Source organism: Neopelma chrysocephalum, unplaced genomic scaffold (assembly GCF_003984885.1).
Source record: "Neopelma chrysocephalum unplaced genomic scaffold, ASM398488v2 Primary Assembly neopelma1_97238, whole genome shotgun sequence".
NCBI lineage: Eukaryota > Metazoa > Chordata > Aves > Passeriformes > Pipridae > Neopelma > Neopelma chrysocephalum.
This window is the reverse complement of record NW_020925879.1, coordinates 62,792-80,265: the sequence shown is the minus strand read 5'-3', so window position 1 is coordinate 80,265 and position 17,474 is coordinate 62,792. Positions and strand designations below refer to the sequence as shown.

At 42.4% G+C, this 17,474-nt stretch overlaps 1 protein-coding gene across 3 annotated transcripts in view; it reads left to right on the top strand.

Annotated features, from left to right (window-relative positions):
- FGD5 (FYVE, RhoGEF and PH domain containing 5) overlaps nucleotides 1–17,474 on the top strand; it is an 89,460-nt gene that overhangs the window by 17,586 nt on the left and 54,400 nt on the right. The window lies entirely within an intron of this gene.

Below are 17,474 nucleotides of genomic sequence, written 5' to 3'. Positions count from 1 at the left end.
AGGAGCACTCTGAGGCTGTCACGTGGTGTTGTCTGTGTAGGGCTTGTTGCTTCCTGATGCCTGATTCCTGCAGCAGTTCTACAGTGCACAGGGTCTCTATGGAGGCAAAGCAGCTGGTAGAGTGGGTCCAAGCAGGAATAATCATTTTGGCAAGGAATGTAACTGCTGATCAGAAAAAGATTAGAGCTCCCTGGTAACGTCTGAGAAAGTAGCACAAATAGGTATGACAGTGGTTTAGCATCTGAAGTGTGTTGGCATGCAGCTGGCAGGAGAATCCTAACAGCAATGTCAACATTTTTATCAGCTCCGAGAAATACAGCTGTGGTATTGCATCCTATAAGCACAGAGAATGGCCACTAGAAACTCCTGAAGTCTTTCACTCCTTGGATAAATAACGCAGCAAAAACAACAGGTACGGCTAAAGCACCAGATTTTTTTTAAACAGGTGCAACCTGCCTCTTCAGCGATAATTAATTCAGTTGAACTGTGGCCCTAAGAAAACCATAGGGCTATAGTTGTTTCTGCCTTGACAAAGAGCAAATGAGAGGAAAACAGTCCAGAGATAATCAAAAGAGCCTTGTACACAAGGAGGACTTGTGAAAGGAGAAGCAGCACCAAATTTCCAGGTGTTTCTGACATTTTCTAGGAGACAGGCAGATGAAAGACACAGAATCTGTTAGCTGAAAAGCAGGTTTTGATCTATAATGCACTGGCCCATATGGTGCCCATATCAAGACTATTCTCATCCAAATGAGCAGTCCAATAACCATACTTTCTTGTTTAGGGTAAAACTCAAGAATTTTCTCAAGAAGATAAAATCAACTCATGCTTTGTTGTTTTTCTGCTTGTCTCAGCTAGAGCTGCTCAGTACAGGCATGGCTGTCAGAGGATATCCAAAAAAGATACCCATGTTCAACACAGTTCACTCTGTCTTTTGGCTCACTGCTGTGTATGATAATAGCAATGTTGCTGACATTATCCTGCATTTGTAGTAGAAGCAAGTTATACCTAGACTAGACCTGGAGACAAACCTAGGCAAAGCAGGCTCTCAAGGCATCTGGATTTGGAAGGAAAGTTAGGCCTTGAGCTACAGATTCAGCCTAGATTTTAGGTAGTCACTCTGGGAAAGAGTTTCCCATCTTTTTCTGGTTTTTCTTTATCAGAAAACCAAATCCTAGGTGTTGATTCCACTCAGTTCATAGTTCTCTGCCCCTTAAATCCCTGCTCTGTGCCTACACTAAGCTAGCATACACCCATAGCATTGATGAGAAGCTTTACAAGAGACAGAATTTTGTTTTTTTAGGTCAAGCATTTCCCAGGGCTGGTAATATGTTAATGTTAATTATGGAGGTAGCACAGAAGAGGTCTACTAATAGGGCTCAGGTCCCTTAGAGACCTATATGGGTCAATTGTATGGAATTTTGCTGACAGTCATTAAAAGTGGGAGAAATATGTTTAGCATAAGCATTGTGAGAGGTTTTTAAAGAAACAATTTTTTAAAAAGCAATTACACATATATAAATCTATACATAGTTTATGTAGACGTGGAACATGTGCTGCGCTCTAGATCTTGTAAATGGAAGAAAGTCCCATAAAAATGCTGTAACAGAGGGAAGGAGGATCAGAGACTGAGCTTAGACACAAGGGAAAGAGGCATTCTCACTTGTGATCTGGTGAACATGATGGAAAATAACATCAGCTTTCATCTATTACTGCATTTTGTAGCATAAACCTGAAAGAAAGTTTTGTAAATTCTTGAAGAGTAAAGGATCCCAGTACTATATCCTGACTTAGAGCTGTGCATAACCTACTGAAATTCTTGACAACAGCCACAGTCAGCTCTGTCACGAGTCGTGTCTTTCTTTCTGTTTACTTGAGTATTGTCTGAATTGCCACAGGGAGTAAGAAGGTGATAGTGGTTAATGCAGGACTTCCAGCTGCTCAGAGACAGGGAGCAGTCTGTGGGAGCCCTTGCTGGTTGGGGCTGGGCAGTGCTTCACGTTGCATTGTCAGGCATTAGAGATGGAAAGACAGCTATTAAATGCTCTTGGATGGCAGAGTTTTTCTAACAAGCACCTTTAAGAAGTGCCTCTGGACAGTATCAGGAATATCATGTTAATACCAAAGAAGGAGAGATTTTCATACATTGCCCACATTCAGGTATCAATCTTACAGCAGCTCCATGACTGCTTTCCTGTTCCCTCATATCCATGGAGCTGTCTGTCCTGGTTCCTGCTGGGGATGCAGGTGTGGGGCGACAGTGTAGGTAGTGAGGAAGTCAATGTGCTCCCCCAGTGCAGCTTTGTATTGCACCTCACCATCCCGCACACACAGCAGCTGTGTCCCAGCACAGCCTCAGAGGGCTGCCACTCTTCAGACACAACGTGTTGGATCTAACCCTGGCTTTGTTTACGAGGAATCACAGTCCCATATACCTCCCAGGAAATTGTCCCAAGACCTCAGCAGATGTTGGCTTTATTAGCAGCTCGACTCCATTCTGATGGCTACTTTTCTGATCAAATTACAGTGCAGAGAAGGAGGAATATGTACACATGGCTATCTTCATGTCCCGAAGGCTCATATACCTAGGTAGACTTCAGAAATACATTTCAGTGGGGTTACACAAGAGGAGAGAGTCTGCTGTGTATTTCAGATTTGCCCTGGATGATGTTTATAGGGCATAGAAGTGATATTGGTGTGATTTAAGCATTCCTAGCACCATGCAGAAAAAAAAGCATGTGCTGCAGACAGGGTGATGAGATTGCACATTGGCAAGATGCAGCCTGTTTGAAATGGTCAGGCCTTTTACTGTCAATGAGTGTTCTTTGCACGCCTTTCTCCTCTCCCACCCCCACCCCGAGCCTTACTGAGAAGATTTATTGAATGAGAGATTGCACATTAGAATTCTGCAGCCTTTCCAGAATCCACTGCTCAATGACATGGGGTATATCTCTAGATTAGATTTGTAACAAAAGCAATAGAATGCTATTGCATTTTAAATACAAAGCTAATCTCATAGTTTATGGTTTGATATGCCACCCAGCAAAGTGATTTATAATATACAGCACATTTTTAATTATCCTACAAGAATTCTTCTTTTACAGGACCCAAAGGGGGGGTTAATGTAAAAACTGCCTTAAAGATTTGGTGTTCAGTGGCATGGAACAATTAATTTTATCTTAATCGACTAGAGTTAATGGATGGAAGAACATCTTTAAAAGGCACTGTCTGTTTTGCTAAGAATCCTCTTAAAGAGCTTATAAAAGGACCCCTTCACTTGAGTAATTGGCTGGATTAACTAGATGCTGTCTGTCAAAGGTGTAGAGCAAGCAGATTTAGACCTATCATCAGAGAACACCTTTTGGTGCTTTGTCTGATTCATGCTACACCAGATTTACCAGTATCACAGGGATGTCCTCAGACTTCTTTTTCTCTAAGGAAATACAGCTAGGTACTGATAAACTGAGACAAGTGATAGTTGCTTGTGTCTCTTCCATCCAGCCATTCTCAGCTGTCTCAAATTAAATACCTTTTCAGTCTGTTGGCAGTTCATCCTTTCATCTTGAATACATCTAATAAACTCAGATATCAACCCACTACATCCCCCTGATGAGCCCTCTGGGCAGATGGACCTATTCAAGAATAGCTAGTTTGGTGTTTCTGGTGAAAGTTTCTTACCCTCTTACATTTCAGGTATCAGTCTGTATTCTTAGTTCTGAGAGTAGGCTAGAAGAGCTCAGAAAGGACTCCTCCTTAGCACACATCCTCAGAAGTAATGGACTCCATACAGCAGAATACGTCTTTGAAGTCAAATCTTCTGGTCCTTAAATAGATAAGGGCAATATGTGAGATAAAACTGGGCACCTCAAAATCTTTCCTTTAAACTTTCTACTCTCACACTGTCAGGCTTAAAAAATCCAGACAATGGCAGTGAAATAAAACCATGTTACAGTGAATACACTCAGGGTAAAGAACCACTGTGAGAGTGACAAATATTAAAATGACAAAAATGTAAAAAACTGTATTTTGTCTGGACAAGCAATTTATCTTGTCATTTGATTGCTGTTCTAAGGAAAAACGTTGCTTCAGTGGCTACAAGAGATATTAAATATGTGTGCTTAACTGAAAAGTCCAAGAAAAAAACCCAACAAAATAAAGGAATTATGTAGTTCCTGACATTTTTTCTGATTGTTTCATTTACAAGTAAAAAAAATAGATAAATACTAATAGAAAAATAGATAAATACTAAAGTAAACTCTGAACTAAACTATACTTTTGAGTTGCAGAATTAAGATGATTTTGATTTTCCAGAATTATTGAGGGGAGAGGGTTGGAATTATTTAATAGATTCATCCCACCCAAATGTCATAAATCTATGCAATTTTTAATCATACCAAACCTGATTTTTCAACTAAAAAGGCCTCAGCCATGCAAAAGTACAGCCAGCTCTCTGGCTGTACACATATTTTAATCTGGGAACCGAACGTGACCTCTTAGGAGACAGAGGAGAGCCACTGAGCACCTTCCTTCAGCCCTACAGATTAGCAGTTAAGATCTGCTTCTCTCCTTCTGGAAATACTCGCCTTTAACAACTGGGTGAATCTCTGTAATACAAGAAAACTAAGTTCCCTTGATGATGCTTCCCCCAAATGTCAGGAAAGAAAAGCCAGATAAAAGATCTTGGTTAGTTTGGAATTCCAGAAAACACTTCTGGAAGGAGAGCCATGAAAATAAGAGGTTTCTTAGTAGTGTCAGTCGCTTTCATATGCTCTCAGGTCTCTCTGAATACTGATAGGAGAAGCTGCCAAACCTCCCTGCCCTTCTCATAGGGAGGTATCTATGCACACCTAGCTTGCAGGAGCTCAGGAACTTTAAAACCCAAGAGACTGGGCACTGCTTTGTTCTGGACTGGTCAGGAGCATTCTGGACACAGTCTCTCTCTCACTGTCTGAGGTCACTGAACCTTGCAGCACCAGCATTAAGAAGCATTATTCTGGTAAGGCAGGAAAAGGTGATAGCATTTTTCAGTGTTTTCCTACCCCATGACCAAATGACAGGACCAGCATGTGCTGGCCTGAGAGCAACAGAGAGCTCGATTTTCAGCTTGTACTTCGAGGGATCTGCTATCTAAAACTTCCCAATTCTTTCCTGGTAGCAAAATTATTTTTCATCACTGCTTTAAGCTGTGAAGGAATTTGACTTTCAGAGTGTGTGTAAAATAAAGTGTCTCGGATGAAAAGCTGGGTTAATGGGATGACAATTCAACCAAAAAGCTTCAAGGCATAAAAAGGAGCAATACTATAGCACAATACTATTTTAAAAGGTATCTGAGGACTTTTCACGTAGATAAACATTGCAACACTTGAACCATGAAATCTGTGACAGGCCAGGGGCTTCAGAGAATGGGACCATGACAGAAAGCTGTGAAGGTTTGCTGGAAAGTCTTGGAGCCTACTCTATGTAAAGATACCAATTTACGTTTCAGCAGTAAGTGAACAGATTGTTTAGAGCAGAGAACCTAACAGTGTACCTGCTGCAAAACATCATGCTACACCATGCAATAAAGGGCCAGATAAGATCTTTTCAGAGTGGTTAGAGCTGCCTCTTGGGAGTGGCCTCAACACCGCAGTTTGTAAAGCAACCCCTATCTGCAGAAGGGTTGTGGAGCATATCAGTGATGTCCCCATGTCAGCCAGCCATCTCCTCATGTCAGTCATGTAGCCAACCCACTGTGAGTGTGTTACCACATCTCTTGTTCTACCTGTGTACATCCATTCCCAGAGCAGAGAGAGAACTAACAGCCATGCTTTGATGCAGCAGGCAGCTCCAGAAAATCATAACATAAGATGGTAACAGGGCATACCTGGATACTTTCAAGTCTATAAAGACAGCAGGCTCCTTCATTGCATTTTCCATGGCTTCTATGAATCCTACCTTTCCTTGCACAGGTCTCCTTTCTGACCCACATATGATACACTGGTCTTCCTGTCCATGGTGTCCTCTGAAAAGTAAACAGCACAAAGTGGTTGCAGAATACACTGCAGAGACCAGCAGGACTGTGCACACACCAGGACGTGTTGGTGTGTGTATATCCACCATGGCCTTGTGCAGCTCACATTAAAGCTCAGACTGTGGTGTTAAAATTGGCTGAGCTGTTCCACTACTGCCTAGTCCCATCTTCCTCCTTGGGCCAAAGAGGCCACCTTGTCCTGTTCCCCAGCAGTGTGCCTGTGGCTCGTTTGACTCCATTCAGATAGCTAAACAGGCAAAACCTAGTCACTTTTCTGGTGCTGAGCTAGCTTCAGGCTGAGGACCCAGGCCATGCACACTAGTCTTGCTGGTCAAATGGTAATGGAGGCACAATCTTGATTCTCCATACTACAGTGGTACTGCCACTAATACGTACATACAAAGAGAGTTTGCCCCCTGTAAAGTGAACCATTAGATGTGGAGCAAATCTTTAATCTGCCTGCACACAGAACACTTTATTACAGAGAGAGAAGCATGATTAAGCCACAGAAAATTGCTTGATGAGGTCCAGCTCTTGTCTTTTGTATTCCTGCTCAGGCTGTCATAACTGGGCCATGGCTTCTGGCCACATCATTACACAAGCTCTGTGGACTGACAGTTCTGATTTCACTTCTCTCACTGGCTGTGCCCACACTGCAGACTGAGCTGCATTTCCACGCTGCTGTGTTTGCTGAGCTCTGCCACAGCAGTGGAGTCAGTGAGGGTGCCACTTGAAGAATGACAGCAAGAATCAGTGCTAGTTTAGCCTCTGTGGGAGGTTAAGAATGGTATCATTTGGTCTGGGAGGGGGAGAGGAACACTCTCAAGCTCTCTTGAGGAATTGGGGAGGCTGTATTTAAAATACCTCTGAGGCTTATTCCTCTGCCCTTATTGGATGGGGTACTGTCTCGTAACAGCGGTCGTTCTTCGTCTCTTCTTGTTTCTTCACAGTTTATAAGGCATATTTTATTCCTTTTACTGCTAGGTCAGGAAGTGTGTCACAAATGTCCACCTGTCTAGATATTTAAACTTGGTTGTTGCTTTAATAAATGCAGCAGAGGAAAGTTCTAAGCCCCCAGTTAAAGAAATTTTCTGATACCTCTAAAGTCTGATGTCAAGCAAGCATCTAGATCAAAGTAGTAATTTTTTACCTTCTCACCTTGCTCTAGCAATTTTGATGGACTAGGCTGTTTTGAGGCAAATGTAGAATAAGGATCTCAAGGCTTGAATGTGAAAGGCATAGGCTGATAGGTTTACAATATTTTGCCCCAAAAATATAAATATCACCTGGGGCCACACCCAAATGAAAATTCTTTGGTTTAAAATTAGCACCTGAACTTCATCCTGTACATCTACCTCATTATGGCTTTTTTCCCATGCAATTTACTTTTGGGGTCCATAAAGTTTGCTTTTTCAATCCATTAATAATTCAGAACCTTAATATTCATTAAGACTCAAAAAACCTGACAGGGTCCAACGAAATGATTGTTTTGATTTATCATAAGTTGATGTCAGTTCTGCACACACTGAATGTGTCCAATCCTGCGTGGGAGCTACTGGTTTGTCCTTTCTGCAGAGTTGGTAGCCTGGGATGCAGTTTGACACCTGCCCTGGACATCAGTCACTGGTACTACACCTTTCCCTTAACTCCTCTCTAACTTCAGTACCATTCTCAGCCTGAGGCACATGGCAATTGACAGGTTTATGCTGAGGTATTGCAAGGTTGATTCTTTATTTGCACAACAGAAATATATAAAGCACTGAGTTCTCCTTGCCAGCTGCTACCGAAGGCACTCACATTGCACACTTGGGCACTCTTGCACTGCTGGATCTAAAAGATGGATGTTGTTACTGCGTTGAAAGGGACATCTTAAAGCCATACATTACAAGAGTCATTTCCACTTTGGAAATGGCAATTACAAATCAAGGGTGTCCTGCTGTTCCTAATACCACTTTCAAAATCCCATGTTCTGCCCTTATTCCACTATGTGCATAACCAACTGTTGTTCTAGTTATGCATGAGTGAAATTGAAATCAGTAATGCTGCGACAATGCTTTGAGATAATTCTCTTATTCGAACTCATTATCATGTAAAGTGTTTGTATAACTTCACTACTTGCAAGAAATTCGTATTTTGTCTGAGAATCATATCAGATTCAGAAGTAAGTTCTGAATCTATCAGATGCAGAAGATTTGTGAAGTATTAGTGTTGTGTTATTGTGTTATTGCTACTTCTCCTAATTTTAGAATAAAATATTCTTTTTTTTGAACAGAAAGAAAACAAAAACTGAAAACTGTCATTACCTGCTTTGGAAGTATAATTTTCCCTGTTCTCTAAAAGTCTTTAGGAATACTAATTCTAAGTCTGATCCCAACACAACTCTAAACAGCTTAAAAAAATGCAAGAATGTTTTCTACCACAAAACCAATCCCTCTGTCTTCCACCAGTTCTGATGTCTTTTGGCATCAGGTGACAAGAATTCAGATTTCTGTTAATACATAGATCACTAAAAATTCTGGCTGCAGCAGATTATGATTGATTCAAATTCAGTTTTGTGTTTGTGTTTCACGGACATCAGTTTCCAAGCTGGCATTCTCCTTTGACTTTTCATTACTGTTATCACTTAAGATTATGTTAAACTGGATATTCTTAAAGGATTATAATGAATTGGATCAATTTGCTGCTATAATGACCACATCTGCCTAACTGACACCTAATCATATCTCATCCAGGCTAGATTCCAGAATCAGTAGTGGAGTCCCAGCTGTGCTCTGAGTTTCAGGACTATATGTGCTAAAGTACAGAGCAGCTGCTGTATTGTATAAACATAGAGACACTAAGGAACAGGACTTATATTCTAGTTCTGTGTAGCTAGTGTGGTCAATAACCTCCCTGTGCAGCCATGAAACATATCTGGACCAGATTCTTGCCTATTTAAAACTTTAAAACTCTTTATTATGCTTGTAAGACAGCAGAACCATCCACCAACACTGAGCATCTCCAGGAGTGTCCACTGTGTGTGACAAACATGCTTTTGTTCTGCCTGGCTCCATTTGCAGAACTCCCACACAATGATTTGTGCAGACCTTTTTTTGATTTTTGTCTGTCTACAAAGTTTTTATAAATTCTGATTCTATGGGTAAGTAGCACTGCCTAAACCTTTCGTTGCTGCCGTTCTCCATTGTGTGCCTTTCATGCAGAAATCACAGGCTTGGCTGCCTGAAAGCCACTGAGAGCCTGTAACTCAAGAACCCCCATCCCTAGCAGAAAACAGCCACACTAGCAAACATGACTGTTAAGTGGATCCAGGTAGATTTCTGTATCGCTGGTTGGGCTACAAGAATGAAAACACTCTGTGCCTTAACTTCAGTAATCATGGGCATGATCCTGGAGGTACCGATACCTCTTTGACTTAAGGATTGGGCCACAATAGTGAAATCCCTTTTACTTTGCAGTCATCAGGAAGAAGAGAAGTAAAGCTGTGTCTCAAGGGAAATGGACAAAGCAGTTCTGGTTTAGGCCGTGGTAGGTATCCATAGTTTCCAAAGCCTTTGGTCTAACCTGTATTTTAAACATCATATTGCTCTGGGATTACCCACTTTACACAACTGACTGCCAAAGCACAAAGTGAAGAAACATGCCAAAGATTATAACAAAGAATTTGTAGTAGAGCAGGGTTTCAGCTTTGCTTCCCAGATAGTAGTCTCCCCACAGAGGTGTACTTCTCATACTCTGAGATGACCATCAGGTGACCAGCTGAAGGTCCCTTCTTACTTATATCTTTTCCTTCTCTTTATTAATGCAGTTCTAGGGGGTTGGCTTATTCTGTCATTGATTTATAGAGAGGAATAAGTTTTACAGAGGGTTCAGAGTGAAATCAGAGGGTCTTATTCTGCTCGAAGATCACAAGTATAAATATAAAGTGACTCCACTGAAGTCAGGGTGAATCCCCCCCAGTTTTACATCACTGTATCCAAACTCAGACTGTCACTAAGATAAGTCATTTTATAGAGGAGAATAGGGCAGAAGTGCTGAAAGGTTTCATTTCATTGTCAGAGGCCACTTGTGCTGTGGCTAGGGGTTGCTCAGCAAATCATTTGAAACCCATCCTGATAATTAGTGGGTGTTTTCTTTGTTATCTTCTGTCCCTTGACAGATATGCAGAATGGAGTTTCAGCATAATGCAGATGTATGGTCTGCATGGTCTGGGAAGGAAGAAGAGTTTTGCAGCACAAAACAGAGACTTTTGTCACTGCCAAGCACTCAGCATTTTGCCCTTCTCCTTTGCATTGCAAGGATTCAACATAGCAAAAGGTTACCAGAGATGAGGAATGGTGGGGGGATGGAGATCAATAGGGCTGTGATTTATCAAGCAAAAGAACAACCTTAAGGAAAACTTCTGCTGAGGTTGTTGGAAAGAAAAGCTCTGGGGTGCCTGTGAAGCTTATGATTTAATGAAAGTAAAAGCTCTGTGGTGGCTGATATGACATGTAAATAATATGTTTGAAGGAGTCTATAAAGGGTAGAGCTGCCCTTAATAACCTATTATGTATTATCAGCTGCCCCATTGTACCTTCTGGCACGGTGGGGCGCTGGGTGCGGTGCAGCCGAGCGTCAGCCCTCACTAGTTCATTGCCAGGTCATCTCTGGGGAGGAAGCGTTCCCTGTTTACAAGAAATGCAAGACAAGGGCCAGAGGGCCAGGCTGAGCACAAGTTGAGGCCACCACAGCTCACTGCCTCTCCCTCGGGCCTGGGAGAGCAGGGAGGGGGTGTGCACTGAGCAGGGAGGGGGTATGCCACTTGTTGGAGGCCCAAGGACTCTGTGTTTTGTTTTCGTGCCTGTCCAGCTTTTACTGGTGCTTTGTTTTCCTGAGTGGTTTAAAGCCACGGGATTAGGGAGGTAATGGTGCTCACAGACAGCTGTGCACCCCAGGGTACATGTCGCTGAGCCTGAAGTGTGGAGTGGCTGTGCAGGTTTGTGCAGATGCCTCAAAGCAAGAGCAGCCAATCCAGCCTAGCACAGCCGGCATATAGCTAGTGAAACCTCAATCTCAAGCTTTCTCTCATCCCTTCTCTACTCATAGTGACCCAGGCTGGGCCAGAGAACATTCCCTGAGATGAAGCCCCAACACCTTTATGCTCCTTACTGTCAGCGCTCCCTTACAAAACTAGCCTGCACCAGCACCATTGTTCTCTGAGCACCTCCAGGAGCAGTGGTTGAAGATGGGAGAGTTTTGACCCTAATGTTGTCTGGAATAGAGCAAAAGCCTTATGCACCTGAGCAAAAACCCTCTTCTCCTCTCCTATATTCTGCACCACAACAATTCAAAGAAGAGTAAAATTCAAATTGAAATGCTTGTGGCATGAGGAAGAGATCCTTTCTGGCCTTGGCAGGCAAACAAGTTTATGGCTCAGAGTGTGAAATGTGATTATCCCTGTGTTACCTTGCCTTGACAGGCTGTGTATATTATGAGCAGACATCATGTCTTTTCTGCCCTTTTCAGACTTCAGATATAATATTTGCCTTGATGATCTGCCATAACAGGGAACTGACTGGCTAAACATATGCTGCACTAATAGGCATTTCCTTTTATTGGCTCTAAATACATTTGGACTTGAATTTCCTTTAGTAATGAGCCTTCCTTTTGCAGAATGAATTAAAATAATAATTTACAAATGGATACGAGAAAATAAATAACCAGTTTTAATAGAACAGGGTTATTCAGCACCCTATTGCCTCTCCCGATTATTATCACTGCATTGAGTTCATATGATTTTAATTTTTTGCAATAAGGATGTCACTGTCTGAGAAAGACAGGCTTTGAATTAGTAACTGCTGAGCATGGGACTTGAAATAAAACCAGGGATAGGGATACTGCATGTAGGAAAAAAGCTGGATTCAATCCTCTTGGTCCAACAATAGAAGGTTGGGGTTTGGGGGGTATTGATTACTTTTCCCCTCCCACTGGATGGAGGGGATTTTATATATGTGGGCTTTGCATAACCCAGCTGTGTCCAGGTGAGATTCTGGTCTTACATCCCATATATTATAAGCAGTTATGAGCTAAGATCCCTATGACAGGGGAGTTAAAATGGGCACAGGCGGGAGTCTGTGGATGGGAAGGTTATGGTAGCAATTTAGTAGTCATTTGTAAATTGAGCATATCTGATTCTGAGCGGATGTGTCGAGCTCATCACCACTCAGCTGGCTTCAGGGAAGTTAAGCTTGTAGAGGATGTACTCCACAGAGAAAGAATAACTGTTTGTACCTTCTTAGGTAGTTCCTGAAAACTTGCTTTGCTGACTCACGCCAAGTAATTGCTAATGAAATCACCAATACACACAGAAAAATATTTAGTCAAAACTGTCATTCATTTCAGAGCTTTGATGGATCTAGTCTAACAGAACTCAATACCACAGCCATTCTCTCTTTAGCAAAGAATTGAGAGAATCGTCTTTTAGCAATCTAGGACCATGGTTTCGCTAATGAATGGAGGAAACATCCTAGACAAAAAGACATTCTGTCCCCCACAAAAGGCAGAGCAGAAGTCAGCACTTACCTCAGAAACCCAAAGAGTTCACTTACTTCCTATTGCCACTATGTGGAAACAATGCATATGGCAAGCCATGTGTTGATAATTACTGACAAAAGCGGCTTTTAATACAGTGGTTCCACTGTAGGAATGGGACCAAGGACGTGATTTCTAGCTTCCTCAACTGCTTCTTTTGTCTCGTGGTGACATTTTTGGCAAAATACTGCTTTGATTTTACTTGCAGGCACTTTTGAACCCCTAAGAAATTTTCAGAAAATAAATCAGGGGGCTCTTTGGCCTTCAAGTATATTGGTAGTAATTAATTTGCATCATCTAATTTGCAGTTTGCAACAGATGCAAAGAAAAGAACTATTCTCTCTCTGTCGTGGCACTGACTGGGGATACCAGAGTGAAAGACCACAGGGAGGCAGCAGGGAAGTAATCCAGGTAATTCGGGTGTCTGAATGCTGACAGATACCTGTTAACTGAATGCTGACACAATGGTTAAAACCTCAGTGCACCCTGGAACTCATTAAGCAAGGTATCCTTTGCTGACCTCTTGAGTTTTATTAGCTGGGACCATCCTGTATGCTATATATACCTTATGGATACAAATTATGGGTTCCTTTCAACTATGAACACAGCAGAGGTTCTTTAAGTGCTGCACTTATTCCTACCCTTCTTTACACTGAAAGTACCTTGAAACTTACCTCCAAAAGAAACCAATTTACTCCAAGGAAGCTAATTCAAGCTGACTGGTGATGGTGATTAATGATAAGCCACCCAGTCTCCTTCTCTAAAAACTGCATTTTGGAATACTGAAATCCAATTTAAGAAGTCCCCTGTTCCTGGACAGACACACAAGAACGATGGAGGTGCTCAGGAGCTGGGATGGGGTAATCTGAATGTCCTCACTGGCCACACAAGACTTGCTTTGATCTGGAGAGGGTTTGGTCACAGGAGTCTCCCACTTGCCTGCTTCCTCCCATATCATTAATAGGGAGGGAATCTCCCCCTCTACTCTGTCCTCCTGAGACTCCACCTGGAGTTGTCAGCACAAGAAAGACAAGGACCTGTTAGAGTGGCTCCAGAGGAGCCCACAAAGGTTCTCAGAGGACTGCAGCACTTCTGCTATGGAGACAGGGTGGGAGAGCTGGGTTGTTCAGCCTGCAGAAGAGAAGGCTCTGGGGGGACCTCATTGCAGCCTTCCAGTACTTAAAAGGGGCTTATAAAAAGGAGGGAGAGTGACTTTTTACATGGGCAGATAATGATAAGACAAGGGGGAATGGTTTTAAACTAAAAGAGGGGAGATTTAGATTATACATTAGGAAGAAATTCTTTACCTAGAGGGTGGGGAGGCCCTGGCACAGGTCACGCAGAGAAGCTGTGGCTGCCCTATCCCTGGGAGTGTTCAAGGTCAGGTTGGACGGGGCTTGGAGCAACCTGGGATGGTGGAAGGTGACCCTGTCCATGGCAAGGGGGTGGAACTAGATCATCTGTAAGGTCTCTTCCAACCCGAACCATTCTATAATTCTGTTCTGTGATTCTGTGTTCTAAACTGTGGCACTAAAACTGCATGACATCTGAACCCTGCATTAATTGTTGCTGCTTCAGGGAGATGCTGAAGTGCTTTTGACTAGCACGTTTTCAGCACATTTCCACTGTCTGCTGCAGATTCATTGCAAGTCAGAAATATGCTGTACATCTGTCCCAACAGATGTGATAATACCTTGTAAGTGCTGTGATGGATCTACTGCAGTAGCATTTGAAGGATCATGGCCAGCACATTTTCACAGCCTAACCAGCTGCACTTCAGATGTATAAGGAGTCACTTGGTGGACAGGATAAATAGTCCACAGGTATCAATAAGCATAGCTGACCGGTCTGGGGATACATTGATATAAATACCTTACAAAAAAAAGAGCACTCCCCTTCTCCCCTCATGATCATAGACCATGAAGCAGAAGGCAAGTGAGATTTATGAGCTTTCTTTAGGATGCATCACTTGATTCATTGAAAGCAAACTGCAGGCAATCTGATCCTTACTGGTACAGAGGACTTACATCACCCAGTGGAAGTCACAGGCCTTAAGCTGAGATTTTCACCAACTCAGACTTTTTTCTTATTGTTGTTTTCAGGCAGTTGGTGACTCTAAAGGAGGAAACAGGACATCACTTCTGTGTGTGGCCAAGAGATGAGCATACAGCCAAGAGCATTTGTGGTGTTATGCAAACAAAAATACATGGTCTTCATAGGCCTTTATTATAGTAACTTTGGCTGTGTATTTTGCCACTGTTAAATCACCCACTTAATAGAGAATTGTGTCTGGACTTTATTTACAAAGTGCTAGTACAAGGATCAGTTCAGCTTCCCTCTCCTTGATGGCTTCACCTTCCCCTTAGTCACTGAGGTCACATGAGGTGAGATGTAAACAAACTATAAGAGCAGGATAAACAGAGAATCTGTAGACTCCAGAACACTTTTTCAGATATACCAATACATGTTCAGAGATAAAGGCACACAGGTAGCTAGTAGGGTGCATCTGTACAGCTTCTCCCTGCTGTGTACCTATCAGCAGCTCTGGTAATTATAATGTAACTGGTGCTAACTGAAAGACTTTTGCTGCACTGCATCCTCCTGCATTTATTCAGTCAATTAAATGTCAGACTGTCCCAGAAGGCCCATTGCTTCCTTTCTTGTGCTGGCTAAGTCTTGGAATGATGACAGACAATTGCTGGAGGAGCAGCAGATAATGTGCCTGCAATCTGTTCTCATCCAACCAAATTATTGCTACAAGGAAGAGAATTAGTTGGGTATTACTGTGTCTATTGAGATATTGCAACCTCTGGGACTATTTCTCCCCTTGTTCTTCATACGCACACTTTTATTTGCATCTTCCATTGCATTAAAGTTTATTGCTTACAGTAAGCTTATTTAGCAGTGCTTTTAATGAGCTAAAGAAAAGTATCATTTAGCAGTTCATGGGCACAGTTCAAGTTTTCAGAAGCTAGGAGTGCTAGGAGACCACAGGAGCATAGACATGTATGGTGGACGAAGATGTGTGAGTTCATTGGAGTAAAACACATGGTGAGTATTGGGAAAGGTGTACTGCCCAGGAGCTCTGTGACAATATAGAACAGTCTCAGACGTAAACACCAGAGTACTGCTGGAGTGGTCAGAGAAGAGCAAAATGGAAAAGGTGGCACAAATATGCTTGTGCCTATCCCTTGTGCAAATGAGATCCATAACATTTTGAGACTTCTCTTTAAACACAAGCCATGCCACTGGCTGCAGGTCTACTGTAAATGAAGCCCCTGTAGCAGTTCAGCAATATTGCAAGTTCTGCTACTGCATGAGCCTTTAATAATGCCATTCATAATGATTACAGGACTAATATACTGAGGCATTCTTCCCAAATTGTAATGTGTTCTTACATTAACATAATGCAGTCATTTATCAGAGAGAGAGAGAAAAGGAGGGAGGGCCTTAATTTCATGTCTGCTGGGGCAAACAATTACAAATTGCAGGACTGTGTGAGTAAGGACTGAGACTGGCTCAACTATTAATAAGCCCCCTGAGATGTTCCTGTATTTGCCTTACTCTTGCTTTCACTTGCTCTGAGGCCCCTTTGCTGTTGAGGCTGGGCAGGTTTTCAAAGTGTGGTGATGCCACTCACACTGAAAAACTGCAGACGCTAATAATAAACAAGAGGAACAGTGCTGCTGCTTGGCCCTTCGTCCAGGCATGAGAAGTGCACTGGGCAGCCTGTGAGAACTCCTGGACTCTGTGCATGAGGGAAAAGCTGGAGGTGTAACAGAAAGGCTGACAGCCACATCTGCATGGGAGACACACAGCCCTGTTTGCAGCTTAGAAATGAGGAAATAAGAGTCTGGTCAGTGGCCTTGGGAATCTCTTTCTTTATTGCCCTCCCACTTACATTAACTCCTCTTTGCCCAGCCTCCTGTCACTCTAGTGTTGGCTTTGAAGTTTTGGGTTTGTTCACATCTGGGAACCCCACATAGGAGATCAAAGAAAAATAAAGAGGTGAGGCAGAGCTGTGAAAGGAAGTTAATGTTTCAGAGAAAATGAGAAGTATAGAAATCATACACAGTGAGTAATCCAGGCTCACATCACAGACTAACCTGGTTGGCCATCATGTCTACTGGAAAACACAGATGTCAGACTTTGTTTCTCAAGACTCACCCTGTTGGCTGAACGCTGGAACCTTGCCTTGGAAATGTAAAAGGCTTGGGGCCACTCTGGTGTATAAGCTGTATATGAACTCCCGGAACGACACTGTGGCCAAAAATACTAGTGTCATCTTGAATGTAAAACCTCAGTAAAGTCAAGTAAGAATAGATGGGTGTTACAGCTGGTATACTTGGTATAGCAGTCTTGGTATATGTCTTTCGTCAGTGCTGAAATAATGAGTTTTGTGTTGCAGTACCAAGAACAGTGCTAAGACTGGCTAGTAGTAAAAACTGATGCTAAAATGGGTAGTAAATTGAATAACGCTAATGGATAATTGGAAGAAGTTCAGAGATTTTAGAATGATTAAATGATAGGAGGCATGACATAGTAAGACACCAAGATGTTCACCTATTTCATACAGAAGTCAAAATGAAGGGACAACCTGAATGCAGCCTGTAAGTACACAGTAACAACATTAGGAAGACTGCTGCTAGTTCAGCAGACAAAGGTTTAACAAGATCTAGTAACTGGAGTTTGGAGCTAGGCGTACTCAGATTGGCAATAAATGACACCTTTCTAAGGTAAAGGGCAGGCACCATCTGGATTACCTACCTCTAGTCATGCTTTGTGGAGGTTTTGAAATCATGGGCAATTTTAATTGAATTTTTCTTTTTCTAAAAGAAAATGCTGTGAAGCCACTGGCCTGTATTGCATACTAGATCCAGTACTCTTACTGCAC